This window comes from Bos indicus x Bos taurus, chromosome 17 (assembly GCF_003369695.1).
Source record: "Bos indicus x Bos taurus breed Angus x Brahman F1 hybrid chromosome 17, Bos_hybrid_MaternalHap_v2.0, whole genome shotgun sequence".
NCBI classification, from domain to species: Eukaryota; Metazoa; Chordata; class Mammalia; order Artiodactyla; family Bovidae; genus Bos; species Bos indicus x Bos taurus.
The window spans coordinates 3800939-3806938 of NC_040092.1; the positions used below are offsets into that span (position 1 = coordinate 3800939).

General features: G+C 43.5%; 1 protein-coding gene across 1 annotated transcript in view; it reads right to left on the reverse strand.

The window, feature by feature from the left end:
* The window catches only part of HORMAD2 (HORMA domain containing 2), a 71207-nt gene extending 65488 nt beyond the window's left edge, over positions 1-5719 (reverse strand). The window contains exon 1 of the mRNA XM_027566344.1: positions 5615-5719. The gene's annotated coding sequence lies outside the window, so the exon portion shown is untranslated. The remainder of the gene's footprint in view (positions 1-5614) is intronic.
* Between the last annotated feature and the right edge of the window lie 281 nt (positions 5720-6000).

Consider the following 6000-nt stretch of genomic DNA (forward strand, 5'->3'; position numbering starts at 1 on the left):
CATGCAAAGAGCTGACTCATTTGGAAAAGACTCTGATGCTGGGAGGGATTGGGGGCAGGAGGAGAAGGGGATGACAGAGGATGAGATGGCTGGGTGGCATCACCGACTCGATGGACATGTGTTTGAGTGAACTCCGGGAGTTGGTGATGGACAGGGAGGCCTAGTGTGCTGCAATTCATGGGGTCGCAAAGAGTTGGACACGACTGAGCGACTGAACTGAACTGAACAGTATCTACATCTCAGGCTTGTTGTGAGGACTATATTTAGTCCTAGATTTAGCCATTATTTGTAAGGCGTCTGGAACACTGTCCAATACACACTTCATTATACGCATGTTTAGTTTTAAATCTGATATTAGTATCTGAACTCCTTGTTTTCGTCCCACCTGCCAGTTGTTTCTTCTCATTGTCATCTTCAGGCTTTTTTCCTTGCCCCCTTTTAAGCTTTTGGTGTTCTTCACGGTTCTGTCCTAGTTTTTTTCTTTTAGCATTTTAAATACACTCCCTGGGCGAACAAATACATTCTCACTATTTCGATTACTATTTCTATTCTAACAACTCTTATATGTATACCCCAACCTAGGTTTTGCTGGGGAGTTGCAGATCTGTACCTCTGACTATGAACCAGTTTCAGTTGGATTTTCCCAACATATCCAAATGTGAATCCTTTTGCTCTAAACCGATTTCTGTACCTTAGCTGAGTGGATGACAAGCATCAAATACCTGGGTTGCTCAAGCCTAAAAACTCTGACTCAGCTCTGTTCCCTCCCTCATTCCTACAGCCAGTCTCCTAATATTTCTCAAGCGTGCACTCCTCATTTTATGCACATGGTTGTCATCTCTGCTTTAGATCAGATCAGCTTCATCTTTCGCCTGGATTTGTTCAACCACCAGTCTGTCATTGGCCTTACCCATCTCCAGTCTGTTCTTGGTATTGCAGCCAGAGTATTCTTAGATTACCAACCGGACTCTGTAATTTCCTGGGCTGAAATGCTTCAGTGGGCCCCCAGCGCTCTCAGGATGAAATCCAAACTTCTCAAGATTGGGCTCAATCCTCCTTAGCCACGCCTCTAACCATTTTCCCTTATACTTTTATGCATCAGCTATTCTTATCTACTTTTTAAATTTTTAAGTATTTATTTTTGGCTGCTCTGGATCTTCATTGCTCATGAGGGGGCTACCCTCTAGTTGCAGTGTGTGGGCTTCTCACTGTGCTGGCTTCTCTTCTTGCACAGCATGGCTCGAGGTGCGTGGCACCAGCGATTGCAGCTGACAGGCTGTAAACACGGGCTCAGTAGTTGTGCGTGGCACATGCACTTGGTTGCTCTGCAGCATGTGGGATCTTCCCGGACCAGAGATCAAACCCACGTCCCCTGCATTGGCAGGCGGATTCTTCCCAAACCGGGAAGTCCCTTGTCTATTTTCAAAGTGTTAGCCGCTCAGTTCAGGATTGAACCCGGGTCTTCAGCACTGCAGGCAGATTCTTTGCCACTGAGCCACCAGGGAAGCCCAAAACAAGTGTCAATCGCTTGGTCAGATCTGACTCTTTGCAACCCCATGAACTTTATCTTCTTTAATTAATCTTTTTTCTCTCAGCTTTCAGGTTTTTGCAATGTTCCCTCTGCCTGAAATATCCTCCCTCCTTTCCAATTCCTACTCACCTTCTAGACATGGGGTTAGTGTCAGTTTCTCAAGTTCACCATCCCTGGTTCACCATCAAGTCCCGCTTATGTGCACATTGTAATATACACTCTATCATTTTGCATTTATGTATCCATCCCACCCTGCTGTGAGATAACATGAGGGCAAAGTTGTATCTGCCTAGTTCGTTATTTTTTAAGGTTTTAAGGTATACTTCAGTAGGTTTTCATATATTCATGAAGTTTTGCAAACATCACTACTATTTAATTTCAGAAGATTTTTGTTACCCTAAAAGAAACCCTATTTCCACTAGCAATCACTCCTCATTTTCCCCTCCCTTGACTCCTTGCAACCATTAATCTACTTTTCATCTCTATCAGTTTGCCTATTCTGGACATTTATTTCATATAAGTGGAATCATATATAAACTTTTGTGTCTAGTTTAGATCATTCTGGAGTCGTTAGCATCATGCAATACTGGAATAAAGTCGGTTGTTGTTTTTCAGTTGCTAAGTGGTCTGACTCTGCAACCCCATGGACTGTAGCACACCAGGTTCCTCTGTCCTCCACTATCTCCTGGAGTTTACTCAAACTCATGTCCATTGAGTTGATTATGCTATCTAACCATTTTATCCTCCGCTGCCTCCTTCTCCTTTTGCCTCCAATCTCTCCCAGCATCAGGCTCGTTTCCAATGAGTCAGCTCTTTGCATCAGGTGGCCAAAGTATTGGAGCATCAGCATCAATCCTTCCAATGGATAGTCAGGATTGATTTCCTTTAGGATGGACTGATTTGCTCTCCTTGCAGTCCAAGGGACTCAAGAGTCTTCTCCAGCACCACAGTTTGAAAGCATCCATTCTTCGGCACTCAGCATTCTTTATGGTCCAACTCTCTCTCTGTACATGACTACTGGAAAAACCATAGCTTTGACTATGCAGATCTTTGTTGGCAAAGTGATGTCTCTGCTTTTTAATACGCTGTCTAGGTTTGTCATAGCTTTCCTTCCAAGGGGCAAGCATCTTTTAATGTCATGGCTTCAGTTACCATCTGCAATGATTTGCATCATGCAGTTCTGGAATAAAGTAGGTAGGTGCTAAAAAAATATATATGCTGAATCAATAGAGAAGTAATACCGGGACAAGGAAGAATTAAGGGTCTAGAAAAGAATTATAGAATTTTAGAGGCAGAAGGAACTTTAAATGATCTAGTCCAGACATTTATTTTTCTAGATGAAAAAAATCAAGGTCCAGAGAAGTCAAGGTCAATCAACCACTTAGTGACAGAACTGAGAATAAAAACCAAGAAAATCTGACTCATAATTTAGGGGTTTTCCTAGAGTGACTCAGCACAATTAAATTCCCTTGCTTTCATCGCATCCAAAATAATGCACTACCAGCACCTGCCTAGTTGCTGGGCTTTCTTGCTGGTTTCTAAGCATGGTGGTATCTAGAATAAGCTGGCTTCAGAAAGGCAAAAAAGATCTAAATAATTGTTTTAAATAGCCAGTTTCCTTTCAACTTCTAACTATTCTGTTGCAACTGTTTTCCCTTTGAGCAGGTGTTTTGTGGAGGTCTCCTATTCAAGTATAAACTCTGCTGAATTTTGAAAGCTTATCAGCTGACAGCCCCAGGAGGTTATGACTCCATAGATCATGTATTCTCAGAGAATTATTCTGATTTTTTTATCTCCTTGTTCTGACTCATTATCTAAAAACCTAAGAGAGATTTCAAAACTGTGAGTTTTAAGAACAGAACTCTAACTTTCAAATGTCTTTGACATTTGTCTTACACTTTGCTTGTGTATTGGATTCACACACATCTGAAACTTCACTGGGCCTCAATACCATTCATTCTTATGCTTGATATGTCTGCTCTGACGAGGATTATGATCTTCTTGAGAAAGGGAAAATTTCTGTGTTTTCTCAGATAAAGACTCACTCTGGGCTTACCTGTTGACCTACCTGTCAACTGCCCTATTTAAAATGGAGACACAATAACTACTTTACCCTTTAATGTGTGAATCCAAGATTCAGATACAGGTTAACCAGCTATTGTTTAGTTTCTGAAGGCCTAAGCCTCCTAGGAGGGTGGGAGGGGGGTGGTGTGTGTGGAAGAGGAGGTGGCATTCTGAGTGACACACAAAGAAACAAAGCTTCATTACACATGCCCAAAGACAGTGACAGTTGACTTCCACCCATCTTTCCCAATCTTTCAAAACCATTTTTTTTTTTAACAAGAAAATCCATTTTTGAGCAAAGGAATAATATCCAATACCTGGATTCTAAAATGCAGCTAGATGACCTTCCTTACATGTATATGATATGAAGGATGGCTTTACTCAAAGGAAGTACATGTCAACATAAATGGGCTTGCATCATAAATTTGGAAGGACGAGGAGACATTCTCTGCAACTAACCCAATCCCTTCAGGTTTAAAGAAAAGGAAAGTCAATTCAGTGGAGGAAGGGTGGTCTTTTTAACAAATAGTGCTGGAACAACAGGACATCCATAGACCAAAAAATCCCCAAACCCTTCAACCTAAATCTGACATCACATACTAATATTAATTAAAAATGGATCATAGATTTAAATGTAAAATATAAAACTACAAAGACTAGGAAAATCCATCAAAGGGACTCTGTTTGCCAAAATTCACCATGTTACTCAGAGGTTTCACAGAGTTTGGTCCCACAAATTATTATTCTCTATTTTAACAAATCCCATTTGGTCCTGTTAATTCCCCTACTCCCTGCTCACTCAGAGTAAATGGTTTCCACCGTATTAACTGGGTATTTGTTCATGCTCTTTTGGTTTTTTAATATCTTCTTCATGCTACTTCAATTATTCATTCTATTCAACATTTACTGGGTGACTACCATGCACGAATCTTTGAGTAGGCTTACAAAGATGTAAAATACTGTTCCCATCTCAAGAGATTTATGGCCCAGTGGAGGAGAAATCAGATTATCCTAATTAGATTAAAACTCCTTTTTCTTCGATTTCATCAGCCAAGTACACGATGTACTACTGCACACGGAGTCCAGGGCTCTGCACAACTGAACACATTTTGGTGATTGGCTAGTCTTGAGTTTCAAGATACACTCTGCACTGTTTGGGGAACTAAAGTCCAGGAGATTAAATGGCAAATCCTGGATAAGGCGAAAGACGAGCTTGAGGTCAGCCCGTGGGGACTCACCCTCCTCGCTCCCTTCTTGGGCTGCACCAGCCATTGATTCTGGCAAAACGCCTCCACAGCTGGAGAAAACCTGATGGAGAAGATAATCCCCCAAAGCTCCCCGACTGCGTGTTGCAACACGCAGGTATCGGTCTGTTTCGGGGGCCGATTACCCGCCACTGCCCCCCTTGCCCCCGCCCAGAACTGATTCCTTCTTTTCCACCGATATCTCATTTAAAAGCTACCTTGGATGCTGGGGGCTGGTGCACTGGGACGGCCCAGAGGGATGGTATGGGGAGGGAGGAGGGAGGAGGGTTCGGGATGGGGAGCACATGTATACCTGTGGCGGATTCATTTTGATATTTGGCAAAACTAATACAATTATGTAAAGTTTAAAAATAAAATAAAATTAGAGGAAAAAAAATAAATAAAAAACAAAACTACTAAAAAAATAAAAAATAAAAAATAAAAGCTACCTTGATAGTGGAAATGTAAGTGTTTCCAGTACAATTCTTTCCACCCCCCACCCCCGCCCTGACCCCTCAGTAAATGTGACATTTTTCATCATCAAGCTTTTGGGGGAAAATGGAACCTGGGGGTTTTCCTCTGTCCTTCCTCTCAGCCCCGGCTTTCTCGCTACTCCTCAGAGTACTTCAGGCCTCAAGAGAAATGCTTTCAAATCAAAGTTAAAGCCTCAGGTAAAAAGAAACGAAAAAAAAAAAAAAAAAACAACCCTAAGACAGCTAACAACGTTCAAAGCGCCCATTTTTCTCCGTATTCCTCGCGTTTGGGCAGCTCTCACCTCAGCCGATTGACGCCTTCCGGTGACTGGGACTCAACCGCCTTTTCTGGCTGAAACTCGCCTCCGGCGCTTGTGAATAGTCAACGAGGCCTTCCTGGGCGGGGCGAGACAAGAAGCTTCGTGAATAATTCATTACTTCTCGCGCTTTCCTGAGAGACCGGCCTCGCGCCGTCTCATGCATATGCAAATAAGGGCGACAGGGGACTGGCTCGCCCCAGCTCGCCCCGCCCCCCACGCCGGGTCCGCGTGCCCCGCGCGGCGGTGGTTCGCAGCCCGGGAGCCGAGCCCTCAGCCCGCGGGCGCGGCGTTGTTTCTGCGGCGTTTCTCGCTTTTCTGAGGGCTCGCTCCGGCTTAAGGGACCCGCGCCGAGCTCGAGGCGCCGCACA